At 40.1% G+C, this 19,842-nt stretch overlaps 1 long non-coding RNA gene across 2 annotated transcripts in view; it reads right to left on the bottom strand.

Annotated features, from left to right (window-relative positions):
* Positions 1–19,842, bottom strand: part of LOC140594944 (uncharacterized) — a 68,953-nt gene that overhangs the window by 17,395 nt on the left and 31,716 nt on the right. Inside the window, exon 2 of one of the 2 annotated variants that reach the window (XR_011996211.1) lies at positions 9,164–9,215. The exons of the other annotated variant lie outside the window; for it this stretch is intronic. This is a non-coding gene — a long non-coding RNA (uncharacterized lncRNA). The remainder of the gene's footprint in view (positions 1–9,163; positions 9,216–19,842) is intronic. 2 annotated transcript variants of the gene reach the window in all.

Here is a 19,842-nt window from a genome sequence, read left to right as displayed (position 1 = left end):
CTGTATTTTCCACATGCATATGAACAATAAAAGTCAGAAGTTGGTTGAAACTCACCACAAGGAAACAGTTAAGTAAATATGGTACATCTATATGGTGGAAAACTGTGCCACCTTATAAAACCATGTTTTAGAAGAATATTTAATTGCAGGGGGAAATTCTCACAATATACCTTTAAGCAAAAAGAGAAAGCATGTTGTACAACAAAATGTATGTGTCTGTAAATATGAAAGGATGGAAGAGTATATATTCCAGAATGTTAACAATGGCTCTCTCAGAATGCCTGGGTGGCTCAATGATTGAGCATCTGCCTTCAGCTCAGGGTGTGATCCTGGGGTCCTGGGATCAAGTCCCACCTCAGGCTCCCCACAGGGAGTCTGCTTGTCCCTCTGCCTATGTCTCTGCCTCTCTGTGTCTCTCATGAATAAATAAGTGAAAATCTTTTAAAAAAAACACATAAAAAATAAAAAATAATGGTTCTTTCTGGGTAATGAATTACAAGCAATTTATTTTATCTTTATACCTTTACACATCTTCCCCCAAATTCTTGCAAAATTTACATATATTAAGTTTAGAATGAAAAAAAGGAAATTATTATGAGAAAATAAAATCCATACAGATACTAAATGAAAAAGAAATGATTTAAGAGAGTCTCCACATGCAAATGAAGATTCCCAGAATGCTATGGTTAATACCAGATGTCATAAAGACACGAAGGACTGTTATAATTATTGTTTTCCAGATCAAGATTCCCAGAAACTTCCATTGCTGTGTGAGTGATTTCCGATTACTCTCTACAACAAACCAAGCTCTTAGTTTCACCGCTTATTTTCCAGGCAGGGCTGGCCAGGATCTCTAGGGAAATACATGTGTCTTAATACTTAAATTTTCCTGAAAACTGTGACACTACCACAGTTAGTCTTGTTGTGGTCATTCTGTTGCTGCTGCCACGGCCTGCTTATTTGTGTGTTTGTGAGGGTTGTACAAACACAGACCCACCCACACACACACAGGAAACCGTGGAAAAGCGACCTCAACCATTTGGAACCTCGGGAAGACGTGTCTCTGTGTATACCATGATAACATCTGCTTCTAATTGAGATGATTTATCAAAGTGGCCATCAGCAGGAACCGGTCAGCAAGTGCATAAATCTAGTACAAACACTTTCGGCCCTGAGCCTGGAAACATAAAGTCTGGTCTTGTTCCTGACATTAAGTAGCTAGATGGCTGAGCCCATGTAAATCAATTAATCTCTCCATAACTCAGTCTCTCCATCTGCAAAGTGGAATTAATAATAGATTGCGATTGCCTGTTTGTGTCTCTGGTCACTGGGATGCTTCTCCTTCACTCATTTATTCTTCCAATAACCATGTATTGAGGGGCTCTGCTATGCCAGGTGCGAATTCCCTCTCTGGGCCCCCTCCACCTCACACTGAGCTCGAGCCCCACAGATGGGCTGCCTAAGGACTCCTGGGCCCCCACCAGCCCTGTGTTCACACTGCCTGTCCCTTAGGCCACCCAGGTTGAAATGGAGGAGGGGAGGAGGCTAGGAGAAAAGCATAGTAGGTGTCTGAAGCTTGCTGTGTGTGTTATGATATACCTCACACGTTATAACATGTGACAGGTGACTGTATAAGATATGTCGAACTCAGCTGGTTCCTCACAGCACACCACCCCGCAAGCAGAGAGCCGTGTTACCACTGGCATGCTCATACCTGGAAATGACTAAAGTCTTTCCTTCGTTTTGCTCTGCAACTTGTGTGTTTTCTTTCTTCAGCTTTGTTTTGGCTTTGTCAGTAAGAACTACTGAAGGTCAAAAGCAAATGCACAAAAAAAAAAAAAGATGACTCCACAGGCCCCACCAGAGTCAAAAGATGTATGATTTGGCTTCTTCTCAAAAGGTTAGAAAGATTTCCCAGGTCTCGCCAGCAGGAGGAGAGAAGGCTCACGCTGCTGGGGAGGTGGAGCGACATGAGGAAGTGCAGACATCATTGCTTCTCCAGAGCAGCCACGCATCTGCAGACACTAGTGCCTGGGACTAAATACCTCAAAGGAACCCTGGTTTTCAGATTTTTTTTTAAATTGATTCTGGGATGTCTGAATCCTTTATAACAACACTGGGGTTGCCATATGCACTCTGAGTCATAAAGTCAATGCGCCAGAGCCCTTCTTATCAACAATGTGGAAGTTTCATACCAGTGCACATGGTGCTGTGTAGCCTGGCACAGGGTGGTGGAAGCGATATTAACAGGATGTATCTGACTCAAGTAACACTGGCTTATTTGGAGTTTGTCTCGTTTTTCATATTTTTCTTTTTTGGGCAAATCCAACCCAAGTAGGCAGGTTCCAAGCTTTAAATGGTAGGGATTCTTCTCAAGTAGTTCCCTAAAAGTGACTGGAACAGAGATGGATCACCATCTCTGGTTCCTGCCATGGACACCAGTCCCTGTAAACAGGGACTCATGTAAATAACTCATGTAACAAGAAACAAAAATATATCACTTCAGGATGGTGGCCAGCACTAACTCTTCTGTAAAAAGAACTAACCTGAGAGTTAAGTGAGCAACTACCAGTCTACAATAGTGTAAATACTATATGTCCATGCTCATAGGAGCATTATTCACAATAGCCAAAAGGTGGAAGCAACCTGAGTGCCCATCAACAGATGCATACACAAATGTAGTATATATACACAAGAGAATATTACTGGGTCCTAAAAGAGAAAAAAAATTTCTGACCCATACTATAACATGGATGACCAACGAGGCCATTATGCTATGTGAAATAAACCAATCACAAAAGACCAAATGTTGTATAATTCTGCTTCTATTAGGTATCTAATCAAATTTACAGGGATAGAAAGTAGAATGGTGGTTGCTGGGGGGAGTGGGGGGTGGGGCAGGAGGGTCCAGAATTTCAGTTGGGAAAGATCAAAGAGTTCTGCAGATGGATGGTGGATATGTCTGCACAATACTGTGAATGAGCTTAATGTCACCGAACAGTATGCTTAAAATGGTCAAAATGGCGAATTTTGTTATATATATTTACCATAATAACTTTTTTAAAAGCTTAGTATTCACCGAGTGCTAAAAAGTTAGGGTAATAAAGTCTTTTGACCACAAAGGCTTCTGTAAAGAAAAACAATCATGAGGAATTGTGTAACCTATAGTGATGATGTATTTATAACTGTTTGCACCCTTTAAATATGACTTTGAATTGCCATTTGGCTACACAAAAATATAAAATCCTTGGCAGTTTTACTTGCCAGGTAGGACTATGTTAATCATCTACAGCAAATGATATTTAGATTTGGATGCACAGTCACAGAAAGAAAGAAAGAAAGAAAGAAAGAAAGAAAGAAAGAAAGAAAGAACCTAGGTTGTGATTTTTGTACCATGGAATGACAATTAGCATTCCAGGAATCACCCCTGCACTAATTAATCATGGATGTCACTGATTGCTTTAGGACACATGGATAAGAAACTGCTTTTAATATCCAATTCTATATTAAGGCTAGTCTTTCTCATGATTCCAGGAGAAAAGATGGGTATTAACATCTTTATAATGGCATCAATTTATAATAGCACATGGAGATAGCCTAAGATTTGAAAGTCTGGATGCTGACTTTAAAGTCTGGAGACTGGCCTCTTGCTTTCAAAGGACTCAGTGCAAAGTCTCAGGATTCCTACATCTCGCTCACCAATAATCTTCCACAGCGATCCTTCTTCACCTTACCAAGATACCATCAGCAATGATCACTAGAATATGCAATTTTGGTCATTTTTGTAACAGCGAGCATCCACTTATGCTGATTCATCCACAGATTTTCCAGCCAGATGCCCCATTGGCAAAGCCCTGGAGCCTTCCCTTCATGAGTTCTCCGCTCCAGCCATCCGAGGTAATTCCTTCCTCTCCTCTCTCCTGATCTGCCAGTTGCAAACAGAATGTATCCACAGAATAAACAAACCTTCCGGAATGGATAGACTTGGCTGCTCTGCAGTGTCTGTGGGAAGGGTCTGCAGGGGTCAGAGTCTGATTGTGGAGGGGGGCTGCCTCTCCCTGCCTCTGATGCCTTCCCTTGGGCAGGGTGGAAAGCAAGGTTGAAAAAGATGAGCTGGCCAGTGGAAAGAAGAAATTGAAGGAAATGTTGGCTGCTGTGAACAAAACAATCTGTGTGTTTCAAAATCTGTTATTTCTGTTCAAATTTTTGTGAAGTTAGTTTTTATTGTAACAGGACTCGTAGACAAGTTTTTCAATGAGCTAGTTTCACTGCTAAGTGAGCAAAGAGAAATAATACAATGTGTGTGTGCATGCAGGCATGCCTGTTTTTCTTTTTTTTTTTTTTAAATCAGTAATACCATGTTTTAGCCCCAAAGGTTTCAAAGTTAGTTGGGGATTAAGAGAAGACAGCGATGCCTGGAGGACTGTTAAAAATATGCTATTGCTCTCTCCACAACTTTGCCTCAAGGCCAGAAAGACACAAATGGGGCTGAGCCTGGAGAAGAGAAAGGAAACTGACTTGTATGGAGCACTTGATGGGTGCCCCGATGATTCATTGAAGGTAGCTTATTAAATCTTCCAACACACCTTTCAAGTTGGTATTGTTATCTCTGTTTTCGGGTTATAGAAACTGAATCCCAGAAACGTAAGTTACCAGTGATCCACAGAAAGTGGTAGAGGTGGAATTAAACCAGGTGTTTCCACCTTCACCCAGCAGGGGGAGGAAAGCTGAAACGGGAGAGAGCCAGAAAGGAAATCTGCTCCTTAGTTAATAACCAAGCAAATGAAGCCTACATTTTCTTAATATGCCTTTGACAACCACTGGTAGTCCAGCAAGCACTCTGAGGGGCTCTGGTCATGAAGCCTAGCATGACTATGATAATGTAGGACATATAAACACCCCATAAGATTCAAAACCTTATGACAAAACCAAGGCCAATTAAGGAACTGTTGATTTTTTTTAATTTTTTAGTGTAAGAATTCAAATTTAACCTTACAAAGAGATTATATTTGATATCTTGCTCTATTATTTTTATATATTTAACAAAGGGGTTGTTTTTTAAAGAAAATAATCCAAGGAGAAGCACAATCATCTGTTCATAATCCTCATCAGTCAGACCATAAATCACACCTAAGTCAGTGCCTATAAACCAGTGTCAACACTTCCTACTTGTAGGAAAAAAACTGCCGGCAAAAAAAAACAAAACAAAACAAAGCAAAACAAAAACAGTCTCTAAGGTACTGGGCTTAAAAGACAGAAACCTATGAAATGACAAGTTGTAATTGAAGATGACCACAATTTTTGTAGTCTTCCCACCAAGAGTTGGGCTTATGACCATTCTTGGCCTAGGTTCTCTTGAAATATAGGTGGACGTGACTGCTTGATTGTTGGTATATGGCAAACGTGACTCTGATTCCATTCCCAGACTTAAAGGGCTTAAAAAGGCTGACAATTTCTTGGCACTTAACCACCATGCTGTGAGGAAGCCCAAGCAGCCACATGGACAGGATCAAGGAGAGAGGGAATGAAGCCCCTCAGCCACGACCCCAGCTGAGCTCCCAAATGACAAGCAGTGGCAAATATGTGCCGATCACCTTGGAAGTAGATCTTTCCCCCCTTGTCAAGCCACCTCAGGTGGTGCTGTGTGAAGCAGAGATAAGCTATTCACACTGAGCACTCCCAAATGGCAGATCAGTGAGCAAAACCAATGGCTGTGATTATTTGAAGCTACAACATTTCAGGATGAATTATGCATCAAAAATAACAATAACACATTTCACTGCTTCCTTAGTATTGAGTAAAACTTGAAAATACATGGATATTCGTTTTTATCATTTATTGTCTGTCTCTTTCATGGAGCATAAGCTGTGTAAGGACAGGAACTGTCTGTCCTGTTTCATTACCTCTCTATACCCAGCACCAGGAAGTGTCTTTCCTAGGAGGGATACTCAATAAAAGATTTGTTAACTAGTGGCATGTGGGTGGTTCAGTGGTTGAACATCTGCCTTTGGCTCAGATCATGATCTGATCCCAGGGTCCTGGAATCAAGTCCCACATCAGGTTTCCCATAGGGAGCCTGCTTCTCCCTTTGTCTGTGTCACTATGTCTCTTTGTATGTCTCTCATGAATAAATAAATTTTTAAAAAAGCAAAATTTGTTAACTGAACAGATAAATGAGAGCAGCATCAGGCTTGCATATGTTGATGTTATACTTCTTCCTCCCTAATCGATAGATGAAAACCAAAAACTGGAATGATTTAAAACATTCCTCAAGTACCCTGAGGTTTGTTTTATTTTGTTTTTTAAGATTTCATTCATTCATTCATTCATTCATTCATTCATTTTAGAGAGGGAGAGAGCATGCATGTGAGCAGGGGGAGGCACAAAGGGGGAAGGAGAGAATCTCCAGCAGACTCCACGCTAAGTATGGAGCCCAGGGTGGGGCTCAATCTCATGACCCTGAGATTATGACCTGAGTTGAAATCAAGAGTGGGTTGTTCAACCAACTGAGCCACCCAGGTGCCCCTACACTGAAGTTTTCATGAAACAAGAAAGAATAACAGTAAGTAAAAAAGATCAATATGGCAAATATTAGACCTGACTCCATGTGAAGAGGAGACTTACAGGGTCTCTAGTCAAGGATGATACCTCACTGAGCAGAGCCCATCAAATATTGAAACATGGCCACGGTGTCCATCTCTAAGGTTTGCCTTCTCTGGGTTAAACATTTCCTGTTTCACCAATTATTACTCAAAGACAGAGCATCAAGAATGAGAACAGCACAGGATATGGTCCATGAGCAAGTCAGTTAATCTCTGTATGCTTCACATTCAAGGTCTATAAAGCCACTGTGTTAAAAAGTCCTATTTAATTATTTTTTTTCTAATGTTACAAATGAAATAAGAGTTGTGAAAGCATTTTTAACTATAATTTAATTTAATTACAAATCACCATCATTTTTATGAAGATTGATGAGTTAATATTTGTGAAGCACGTTAGAATATTACCTGGTACATAGTCAGTGCTATATACAAAATTGTTCAAAATAATAAAACAATGGGATCAGCTTGCGTCCCCTAACTACCACCAACCCTTCCTGCCTTTTGACCTTAATTCATACTACTTTCATCCTTGCTCATTGCTTCCCAGACACACTGGTCCTCTTTCTAAGCTCCCAGCTTCTTCCTACTTTCGGGCCTTTGTACTAGGCTGCTCCTTTCATATGTAGAATTATTTTCCTGGATCTTCCTATGCATGCCTCTTACTCATCCTTTAGATTTCAGGTCTCCAGAGAGGCTTTCTCTGATCACTCTATATGAGCAAACTCCTCCTTTCACTTAAGTCACTTCCCAGCATGTCACCCCATTTAATTTTCCATAAGACCTATTCCTATATATAATTATTTATTTATTTCACTCCCTATCTCTCCCCACTACAATGTGAGCTTATTAGGAACCCAGACCTTTTCTGTCGTATTTGTGGCTAAATCCCCAGTGTCTAGAAAAATAGCTGCACTTCGTAAGTGTTCAGTAAATATTTGGCGAAAAAAAGAATGAATGAAAGCTCTCTTCTGGCTACCTTCTGGTGTGTCAATGATCCTTATTAAATATATTATCCAGTACTGGATCAGTACACTAGATGATATCAGCCCAAGAGTCATTGCAAATATTAGTGACATCTATCAATGCAGCCAGAGATCAAATGAGCTCTCTTGGCAACCACACTCTAATCTTAACTCCCATCACGCTTTCAACCCACATCCCTGACCCTTTTTCCTAGTGCTACTCCTAGACAAAGTTTCCCCTTTTTGTATTTATGCTTGTCCACACCTGGCTGGTGCCTTTAACTGTTCCCTCCCCGCCCATGCCTCAGGCTATTGCAACAGATTAAAACAGTAAAGCACAGGAACTGCCCCAGGCTCTGCCTTCAACCTCCTGCCTGCACCCTCTTCAAGACTTCTCTGTCACAGATCTCTATCTAGCTGGCTTGGTAGCCCAGTTGTTCCCTCCTTCCAAGCTAACCTCTTTGGGTTACTCTATTGATCAGTCTGACCAGCTTTTGATTCAACATGTCCCCAAAATTGACACCCTGCCCTCTGCACCTTCATCCCTACCCTCAAATCCAGGTATCGGAAGACAACCCTCCCTATCAAGGAGACAAGAACAGCTAGTTCTTGTCTTGGGTGTGTATGTGTGTGTGCCAGGGTCCAACATGAGCATGTGTGTTATACTGAATTGTATAACTTTACATTTACCCCTGTTGAAGTCTGTCTTGTTAGATTCCACCCACTGTTTCATTATTTCTGGATTTTTATTCTATCTTTGAGTTTATTTGCTAACCTAACCCTGCTTCCCATAATCAGTGTGTCAAGGTGATCGGTGTGTCATGAATGATTTCATGCAAGTCACTGATAACAAATACTGAACAGTACAGATTAAAGACAGACTGTCTTCAAACATCTTCCAGGTTGACAATGATCCTTTCATCAGCAATCCCCAAGAACTGGTGGTTGCATCAATACTGCCTAAACACAGGATCATCCAACCCACATGTTCCCTCAGATTCACAAAAGAATTTGCCAACTGCCTTACTGAAATTCGGGAATTTGTTTGTCCTTGTAGTTTCTGTACCATGCTTACAGGAAACACATAGTTTGGAACTGGAAACGCTCCTGTGAGGATGGGACCACCATTAACTTTACCCCCCATTTTCCTACCAGAAAAGAACTGGCCATAGAACAAGGTTTAGGATAGTGTGTCCTGAGCTTTCTAGACTAAAGAGGGGTCTCTGCCTACACCTGGAAAGAATTACTGCCTGCTCAGAATTGACAGGCTCTCCCATACTTTTCTGAGAGCCACAGAGGATCCAGATGGATTCCCCTGTCTGGATTTCTTGAGGAGGACAGATTGATCACACACCCATATGGCTGTAGTTCAAAGCAGTGAGTTACACAGTAAGGTGCCCGAGGGAGAGGATGTCTTTCTGCCAGAGTGAGAACACAAGCAGCTACAAAGTTGGAAGTCCAAACCCAAAATGCTACTACAATGAAGCAGGAATGGGGAAGCTATTCAGAGAAGTGATGTTATCTTATGAAGGCATCTTGCACTATAAAGGAAAGATAAAGGCAAAGATTACTTCCACTAAAGAACAATGGGAATGCTACCTTTAATCTGCATTTCCAGGGCCTCTGTAACTGAAGTAGATGCACCAAAAGGCTGAGGGATGAGAAAAAAAGCAAATGAGTTATTAATTATAATAAGACTTATTGGTTTGATATTGACATTTTCACAGATTTTTTTTTCCTGTTGATTAGATTATGGTGGTAAATGGTTGATACATGTCTTTCTTAACAAAGATATCAATAGCAAAAAAGAAAAAAAAAAGACTAGAACATTCTTCTACTTGAGGAGCTAAAGATCTAACATCCTACAAATGCATCTTCTTCTTAGGTAACCAGCTAAATGATGGCCATTTGGAATGAGTAGTATGAAAAATGTGGACAGAGACAGACAGAAAATAATCAGGACCCAAAATTTGTAGTCTAAATATATTTTACCCCATTTGCTACAGTACATCCAATTTGGCTCTTCATTAAACCTGCAAAATGTAGCACTGCTCATTCTCCAAATTCCTAGAAAAAATAACTTTAGTGTTTTGTTGAAAAAAATCAATTTTTCTTTATTAACTGAGAAAAAATAAACATGAATCTTTTAACTACACAAACATAGCAGAATCACAGATGCCAAATATTAGAAGGCATGAATCCAAGTTACTTTTTGAAAATATCAACACTGGTACAAAAAGAAAATATCAAGAACAAACATACCTTTGTTCATTCATTTAATAAGCATTTAATGGGCATTTACTCTATGCAAATCCTTCACTAAATACTTGGAGGAGGTTGCCAAGGCATATAAGAAACCATTTCTCTTCTCTAGAATTATGTTTTTGTAGAGGTAAGATGAACCCAAACAACTATAACAACAGAAGAATTGTATATGATATAAACTTGTCAAATTACTAATTTGTACACCTGAAATTAATGTAACATTGTATGTCAACCATACTTAACTTTAGAAAAGTGGGGAGGGGGGGTTGTATATGATAGCATAATGTTTTCAAATATTTATAATAGTTATCTACTACTAGATAACAAATTGCCACAAAGTTAACCACTTAAAACAACACATTATCTCATAGTTTTTGTAGGTCAGAAATCTGGGCACACTATAACCTGGGTTGTCTGACTCAGGATCTCTCAGAAGGCTGCAATCAAAGAGCCAGCTAGAGAGATACCTGGGTGGCTCAGTCGGTTAAGCACCTGCCTTCAGCTCAAGTCATGATCTCAGGATCCTGGGATTGAGCCCCACATTGGGCTTCCTGCTCAGTGGGGAGCCTGCTTCTTCCTCTCCCCACCCTCCCCCTGCTGCTTCTCCTGCTTGTGCTCTCTCACTCTCATTCTCTCTCTCAAATAAATAAATAAAATTGGTTAAAAAAATTTTTTTTTAAAGAGCCAGGTAGGGTTGGGGTCTCATCTGAAAGTTCAGTTGGGGAAGAATCTGCTTCTCAGTTTACTTATATGGTAGCTGGCAGCATTCAATTCCCTTTTGGGTTGTTGGACTGAGGGAATCAGTTTCTAGCTGGCTATTGGCTGGAAGTCACCCTCAGATCCTTGCCCTGTGGACTTCCCAAATGTGTCAAATCGTTGTAGCAAGCCTGCAAGGAAGAGTGTTTGCTACCAAGATAAAAGTCATAATCTCTTGTAATTTAATCACAGAATCAGAATCCCCTTTAGATACTGTATTCAATAGAAGCAAGTTACTCAAGGAGACGAGATTACACAAGGCAGTGAATATCAGGAGACAGATGTCATTGGAGGCCATCCTAGAAGTGACCTACCCACAATGTTTAAACACACAAAAAAGCAAACATAAGTATTTTTAAAATGGCATTCATTCAAGTTTAGTAAGAGCCACCCCTATGACTTGACTACATAAAGCACTTACTAGATGTAAGAGAATGGAAAGACTTCACTGCACTGCTAGAAAAGGAAACATTTGATTTGAAAATGACAGAGTCCAAGACACTTTTCAAAGCCATCAGGGGACTGAAGCCAACTACCTCCTTAAACCAACAGCAGTAGGTTCCACCTAAAAAAGCCTATGTCACATCAACTTTTCATGATTTAAAAGGCCACATATGTACTTGCCATTCTTAAATGTTATCATCAACAACTGAGCCTGGAGAAAATACAAAATTCAGAGGAATACTTATATCTGCATTTTGTCTTGCTATCCCTACTATTTAAGTAAACCATACTCTGTGCCCTATGCACTGCTTCTTTGAAATTTGTATTGTGAAAGTCAGCCTGTCTGTCTCATTTGCTGCCTTCAAGTGTTCTGGTATGAGTGTAATAAATTAGGGGTGGAGATGGATGGATATAAGCCAGACCCACAAGTAGCGACATCTCCTCTCTCTCTCTTAAAGCAAAGTGTAAAGGACAGTGTTTGTTTCTCCTCCTTCTCTCCTACTTCAAGGGAAACTCTCAAGAGTTCTGTGGGACATACTGACAGGGAATACAACATCACTGCAATGACTTCACCAATAAACTACTAATGTCAGATTGCCACTTGAGCATCTTGCCCAGTATGAAAGGAAGAATCCTTCTATTGGTTCCCCTTCCTCAGATTCCCTAGCAGATGAGGATTTTTGTCTGCACAGAGTGGTAAGTCTTGGTTGTCCTCTTACATCATGACAATTATTATCAAATGCAAGTATCAGAGGTACCTGGGTGGCTCAGTGGTTGAGCATCTGCCTTTGGCTCAGGACATGATCCCAGGGTCTTGGGATTGAGTCCCACTTCAGGCTCCCCACAGGGAGCCTGCTTCTCCCTCTACCTATGTCTCTGCCTCTCTCTGTGTGTCTATCATGAATAAATAAATAAAATCTTTAAAAAAATAAAAAAGAACAGCTTTCTTAAGGACAGTTAAATGGCATTTTCAAGTTGGTCATGCATGGAAGTATTTTAGGTAAAGGGAACAGCTTGAAAGAGCCAGGAGGTGTGAAAGTCCATGATGCATAAAACTGCAAAGTGTGGTATAAACATGGAAAGTATGGATATGGGGCCAGAGTGGAAGGCAAAACCCTGGTTGGGAAGCAAATGGCAGGCCATTCCCAACAGCTGAGCTTTATCTATTGGAAAGGGACACCCAAAACAGGCAGGACAGCACTGAGATTGATTCCTGATTTAGAAGAGGTGACTCTAATAACATCACGCCTGACTTTAAAGATCCCCAACAGTAGTTAGGAGGAGAGAAAATCACAAGATCACTAAGCAAATGGCAGCAAAAGAGAGAGGAGAAGGATCATTGGAGAGCATAGGAGATAGGATTGGGTAGCTGATTAAGAGTGCCCTGACTTCTCACTTGCACAGCAAGGTAGTTGAGTAGTGTTGCACTAATGGAAGGAGCGCATATCTGAGGGGTGCTGGTCCCAGGAAAAGATGAAGTCTGTGTACCTCGTGAAAGAACTTCAATACATGACTGAATTTTAGAGACACCTCAGTGTTGAGGACTCAACTGCCACCAGGGAGCTTGGCTGAGTTCCCCCTCATTCCCTTGACTCTCAAACCTCAGAGCCATTTGGGGTGGCTGCTGGAAGTCTTGATTGTGTTCTTGGGGGATCACCTTTTTTTTTTTCAACCAGAACACAGATAAGCCCAAGGAAAATTCATCCTTCAATGCTGCTGGAATGTTGCTTTACCTCTTGTCCCCACCCTCAGAGTTCCAGAACTCAGGCCTTCTGTGATTCTCATCATCCAAAGAGAAGTCTTGGACTCACTGTAATCCCCTGCCCAAGGGACAAGCAGGAGGCCCATTAAGGCTCTGGATCACAGCTGGGTCTACATTATTTGTACAGCAGTACTTGGTGGCTCTGACAGAGGAGAATGGAAAGGCTTAAGGCCCTACACTCAAACCTTTAGATCGTTCTCCAAAGACGGGTTCTCTGGAGACAAGTTGCCTTGAGCCAGATTAGACTACCCCAAGCCAGCCAGTAATCCTACATCATCTGGAGAGTATCACACCATCTTCTTTTCTAGGAAAACACGAGAATGGTGATTTAAAGCACTAGAAAGTGAGTTGACTGTTCCCAAAATCCCATGCTACTTTAACATTCTGGGGTCATGTTTTTGTTTTTGTTTTTATTTTTTATTTTTGATCCTGACAAATGTTTAAAATTTTGTCAAAACAGAGAGAACTGCAATCATGCCTTGTTACGCTGACATTATTCACACTTGCTAATGATTAACTCCCTTTGACACTGTCGGGTTGTAGACGCCAGAGTTGAACAAACAGCTTCAGGGGGCCCAGAAATGAGTTACACTACACTGGGCCAACTCACTTGGAAGAGCTCCAGTGCTATTTCCCTAGTTTAGACTTGTCCTAAGGGGCATTTCCATTGGGGGACCTGAAGTTCTGGAATTCCTTCCTCTTCCTGGTTCAACAAAACTCTAATTTATTGACCTTCAGGGCACAGTGTAAGACATCTGTTAAGTTTGGCATTTCCTTGACCTGTACAGAGAATTCTATTCAGTAAAAAAGGTTTGCCTGTTTTAATTCCAGGTTTTGTGTTTAGAATGTGCATGCACCAGGCTCTGATCTAAAGAAGGTAGCTTTTTACAAACCTAGGAAACAAAAACATGTTGCTCGTTTGTATCAAAGCTGCTCCCTTTGGAGTATCACCTCAACCTAATACTCTCTTTGAGTGTGACAAACCTTTGGCTAAATAACCAAGAATCCTTCCTTTGCTGTACAGGGGAAGAGAAGAAAACGTATTGAACAGCAAATTTTTGTGTTCTAAATGGAGAAAATCAGTCCTGCAAAAATGTGAGAGAATTCATATAGACGAACTGAACAACTGTTTTATGAGCACTGCCTAATAGTTCGTGTTCACCTTAGATGTGAAAGATGCTGAAACATAAACAAGCTTTTGTACCAAGGGAAAGGCACAGAAACACTTATGGAACTCCATCATTTGCACATTCCTCTGCCAGCAACTAGCAGTGGGGGGGGGTGAGGGAGTGCTTGATGGGTCTCAGAGATGGACAGAAGAGCCTAAAGAGAACATGTTCTCCTCACCAGATGAGGGCTCTCGAGGTACCACTTAATACTGCTGCTTCTCTCTCTTCTCATCTCCTACCCCTACCATCATGGGCAATGTCCATGGAATTTAAGCTGAGAGAGGCCTAGGGTTAGATGTCTGTATTTCCCCCATCAACTAAAAGGAGAGATGGAAAACTTGAACAAGGATTGGTAGGCCCCCAATCCCTCCATTGTATGAAAAACAAACCCCCTTAACTTTAAAAAAAAAAAAAAAGCCATATTTTTATCCCAAAATGAGAAATTTCTTTTTTAGTGTATCCAGATCAAAAGGGGAAATAATTCCAATTTGTTTATAGAAAATGTAGACATGCCCCAGGGTTATGATAAATTGAGATCTAGGTTTCCAGGGGGATTTGAGCCTGCACAGCTTACAATAATGCTAGACTGTTTGCACTGTCTTTAATACAGACAACGTCCTCAGACCTTTCAAAGCCAGTATAATTGAAAATCGTAGGCAGGAGAAGATTAAGCTGTTTGATCAAGGATAGAAAGAGATATATTCTCATTGAAGTTTAAGAGGAGCCAAGAAGTTAAAAAAGCTTGCAGAAAGTAGACTAAGGACTATACATGAGAATTTCAGGAGTGAGCACATGACACTCTTCATATAACGTATTCATTCTCTAATCATCTAAAATATGGATGGCATCAGTGTTTGAAGATGGAAGGGTTTTTTTCCGTGTTTAAGTATCAAAAGGAAACAAAATTATATATTCTTAGACAAAATACGTGATATACATTTTTGCATGTTTGCTAAAGTACAAGATAGAGTCCATAGAGAAAGAAGAAAGGGAGCCTATCATGGTTCACATTAAATTACTAACACTAAAAGAAAGTATTAAACTTGGTAGCACCCAAGATACCAACCTATTTGCTTTTAAGTTTCCAGCAAAGGCAATGGAACCGCCTTTATTTGCCCATGGTACTTTTTCCAAGAGCAACTGCAAAAAATGAGTACAATCTACTGATGGAGAGCACAGCTAACTGGCACCTGCCCAGATCCAAACCATCAGATTTTCATAGGTATTTTTAATTACACCAGAATCATCCAGCAAAACTGAGCAGGATATCCCCTCTGTCTCATGTGGTTTTTTGTTGATCAAATGCAAACTAGTGCCAGGTCCTTCTTAAATAGTTTAGCCTAAACCCTGTAGTCATTTGCAGTGGTAAGAAAAGATCTGAAGCCAAAATTCATCTGACTTTGAGTTATTTCAATCTTTTATTTTCAGCTCCAAATTGCAAAGTGCTATGAGGGCACTGACTGGAGAGCCCAGGTGGGATCAAGTTTGGGCTGCAAAAGGAATAAAAGCAAGGAAATATCTGATTGCGATAAGAAAAAATTTACATAAAAATCCACAGTTGTATTGTTTGCTAGGGCTGCCATAACACAGACGGTATGGCTAAACACACAGAAACTGATTTCTTACATTTTTAGTGGCTAGAAGTCTGAGATCCAGGTGTCCACAGCGTTGGTTTCTTCTGAGCCAGCTTTCCTTGGCTTGTAGTTGCCTCTCTTCTCCCTGTGTCTTTGCATGGTCTTCTCTCAGTGCGTGTCTGTGTCGTAGTCTCCTCTTCTTATGAGGTAATCATATTAGATTAGGGCCTGCCCTGTGATCTCATTTTAACTAATTACCCTGTAAAGGCTCCATCTTCAAATGCGGTCACATTCTAAAGTGCTAGGGGTTAGGTCTTCAACCTCAGAATTTGGAAGGGCTGCAATTCAGCCTGTAACAACAGCTAAATATGCAAATATCCCCAACAGGGACTACTGCATGGAAGAAAAAGAATCAAAGACAGGTATAGTTAAAGAACTGCCTGTGAGTTCTTTAAAACAATGCTATCTGCCACACAGAGCTAATAGTTACATGCATTTGAGATGGACAAATTTAAGAGCTCTGCTTCCCCTACTCCTCCACCAAAAAGGCCTAAATCAATCCCTGAAATTATGTTAGAGAGTTTCAGAACTAAACAGAGCCACAAAGAATCATGTTCCATTCTTGCCCAGGAAAAGGAGATAAGAGTTTGTTGATCGATACAGATAGCTTCTTTAAAAAAAAAAAAAAATTAATTATTTTATTTATTTTTTTTAGTAATCTCTATGCCCCAACATGGAGCTCAAATTCACAACCCCAAGAACAGGAGTCACATGCTCTACTGACTAAGCCAGCCAGGTGCCCCCATATAGATAATTCCTTATGGCCCATGAGAAAAAAAGATGGCACCTAACAGTACCTGGCATGTAGTAGCACCTGTCAGTAAAAGTTAATGGTATCATAAGTATCTGGTTTGAAACAAGTATGGGCTTTGTAATCAAAGCCCATAAATATTGCAAATAAACTTTTAAGAACTCAGAAAATCTATGCTTTCTCAGGATCAGATGACTGAAATGCATTTCATTTTCCTTCCCTATTTCCCCTTTTATTGTTAAATTATTAAATAAACACATATCCAGCATCTACCAAATTCCAGGAACCATACATACTGAAGAGAGTGTCTACCCTGGAGGTGGTCACAGCCGAGGAGGTGAGGCAGACATAAAAACACATGGGTAGGACAGCCCAGGTGGCTCAGCAGTTTAGTGCTGCCTTCAGCCCAGGGTGTGATCTTGGAGACCCGGGATCAAGTCCCATGTTGGGCTCCCCGCATGGAGCCTGCTTCTACGCTTCTACCTCTGCCTGTGTCTCTGCCTCTCTCTCATTCTCTCTCCCTCTCTCTGTCTCTCATGAATAAATAAATTAAATTTAAAAAAAAAAAACACATGGGTAACGGGCTCCTGGGTGGCTCAGTGAGTTAGTCCCTGAGATCAAGCCCTGCACTGGGCTCTGCAATGAGTGTGGAGCCTACTTAAGATTTTCTGCCCTCCCTCCTCCCCCCACCCACTGGTGCTCACTCAGGCTCTGACTCTCTCTCTCAAAAACAAACAAACAAACAAAAACCACATGAATAACCAAGTAACAAAAGCTATAAAGTAAATGTGGTGGTTACTTTTATGTGTCAACTAGAACTGGGCCACAGTGCCCAGATATTTATTCAAACATTTTTCTGGATGTGTCTATGAAGGTATTTTTGGGGGGGGATGTAATTAATATTTAAATCAATTGACTTTGAGTAAAGCAAATTACTCTCCATAATGTGTGCTCCATAATGGGTGAGCCTCACCCAGTCAGGTGAAGTCCTTAATAGAAAAAAGACTGACTTCCCCCAAGCAAGTAGGAAGTCTGCAAACTGATGGTGCTTGGATTCAAACTGCAAGTCCTTTGAGTCTTCAGCCTGTCAGCCTACCCCACAGATTTTGTAGCTATCAGCCATCCAAAATTGTGAACCAATTGCTTACAATAAATCAATCTCTCTCTCTCTCTCTCTCTCTCTCTCTCTCTCCCTCCCTCTTTCTCCCCCTTCCTCTGAAGAACTCTGACTAATACAACAGGCTTAATTTTTTTATCCCCCTCAAAATCATAAAAGGTGTCACAGAAGAACTAGTATTAAGTTGGATCTACAGATTAGAATACTTTCTAAAACCAGTTAGTTATAAATCTGCCTAGAGACTAAACCAAGGGGGAATATTTCTACAATCAGTTTCTGGGATGCCTGGGTGGCTCAGCAGTTGACTGTCTGCCTTTAGCTCAGGATGTGATCCTGGGATCCAGGATCGAGTCCCACGTCAGGCTCCTTGCATGGAGCCTGCTTCTCCCTCTACCTAGGTCTCTGCCTCTCTCTCTCTCTCTCTCTCTCTCTCTCTCTTGCTCTCGTTTCTGTGTCTTTCATGAATAAATAAATAAATAATCTTAAAAAAATTTTTTTAATTAAAAAAAAAAAACAGTTTCTATCGACCACACAAATATTCTGGATTCCATAGATCACTACAAGAATCATTTTCAATTTTATGTTTCCATTTTGATAATCTTTATAAATATTTCAAAAATATACTTAGTATCACTTGGATAATTACACAATAATAGACTACTTTCTGCAATTTTAGCATCACCAGTTATATTTACGTCTATGAAAAGTTTGCAAAAATGATTAAAACAGGATCTACAAATGATATGATGAGAGAACCTAGACACTACATGGCATACCCTATACTAGATTGGCCATAGTTAGATTAAGGAAATCAGAGGTACATGCAAATAAACACACACACACAAATTCATTCACATGGATTTTTTTATTATTTTTTTTTCACATGGATTTTTTTAAAAAAGATTTTGATATTTCATTAAGTCTAGAAAATAGTAGTAAATAAACTAGTATAGAAATATTTTACCTACAGACACTTAGAAATACTATGTAAAAATTGAATAGTTGAGCTTTGAAAGAAGAAAAAAGAAAGGAAAGAAGGGAGGAAGATAGGAAGGAAGGAGAGATTTTAGAGAATATGATAAAGATATTGATTACTTATAGATTTGGTCTGGTCAAATGGTCATTTTAAAAACTAAGAATAACCACAAAATAAATAAAAAGAAAAACCAAATGTTTAACAGAGGATAAAAGGAGAAAGAAAAAAGTAAAGTAGGGACACCTGGGTGGCTCAGCAGTTGAGCATCTGCCTTTGGCTCAGGGCATGATCCCAGATTCCTAGGGTTCAAGTCCCACATTGGGCTTCTTGCATGGACCTGCTTTTCCCTCTGCCTGTGTCTCTGCTTCTCTCTCTGTGTGTCTCTCATGAATAAATAAATAAAATCTTTTTTAAAAAGTAAAAGAGCTGGTAAAAAGAAATAAAAGTAAACAGAAAGTATAAAAGGAGATGGTAGAAATAAATTTTAAATATTAGTATTAACATAAGTAAATCAAATTCACCAGTTAAAAGACAGAAACTCTCAAACTGAACAATTTCTTTTTCTCTTTCTTTCTTTCTTTCTTTCTTTCTTTCTTTCTTTCTTTCTTTCTTTGATTTTATTTATTTATTCATGAGAGACACAGAGAGAGAGAGGCAGAGACACAGGCAGAGGGAGAAGCAGGCTCCATGCAGGGAGCCCGACATGCGACTCAATCCCAGGTTTCCAGGATCACGCCCTGGACTGAAGGCGGTGCTAAACTGCTGAGCCACCCAGGCTGCCCAGACTGAACAATTTCTATGCAAAGGAAACCCAGGGGATTGTAGAACAAGAGATAAATGATGTCATAAGGAAAACACAGACTTCAAAATGCAAAAGTGGGTGGCTCAGTCGGTTAAGCATCTTTGGCTCAGGTCATGATCTCAGGTGAAGCTTGCTTAAGATTCTTTCTCCTTCTCCCTTTGCCCCTCATCCCCTTCCCCTGCCCCATGCGTGTATGTACTCTCTCTCTCTGAAAAAAGAAAAGGCAAAATATAGAGCATTCTATAGGAACTAATTTGTTTCTGAAATATGCCAATAGCATGAAAGAAAGGGGAACTATTGTATACTGAGACCAAAGACCCCTAACAACCAAATTAGACATGCTGATCTTGTTTAGATCTTGGTTCAAATTACCAACTGTAAGAAAGCAAGAGAAACTGAGGGAATTAAATTATATATTGAGTATTATATGGTACCAAAGGATTATTATTACTTTTGTTGGTTGTAGTAATGGTATTTTGCTATACAAAACAGGAAATGTTCCTATTATGCACAGATACATATGAAATACATAGGGTAAAATGACAGGATATCTGGGAAGTGCTTTAAAATATTTCTGCAGAGAAAACAAAACAAGAAAGAAA

The sequence above is a fragment of the Vulpes vulpes genome, chromosome 13 (genome assembly GCF_048418805.1).
Source record: "Vulpes vulpes isolate BD-2025 chromosome 13, VulVul3, whole genome shotgun sequence".
Classification (NCBI taxonomy): domain Eukaryota; kingdom Metazoa; phylum Chordata; class Mammalia; order Carnivora; family Canidae; genus Vulpes; species Vulpes vulpes.
Note: the sequence above shows the minus strand (reverse complement) of the source record. Positions and strands in the feature narration are given on the sequence as shown.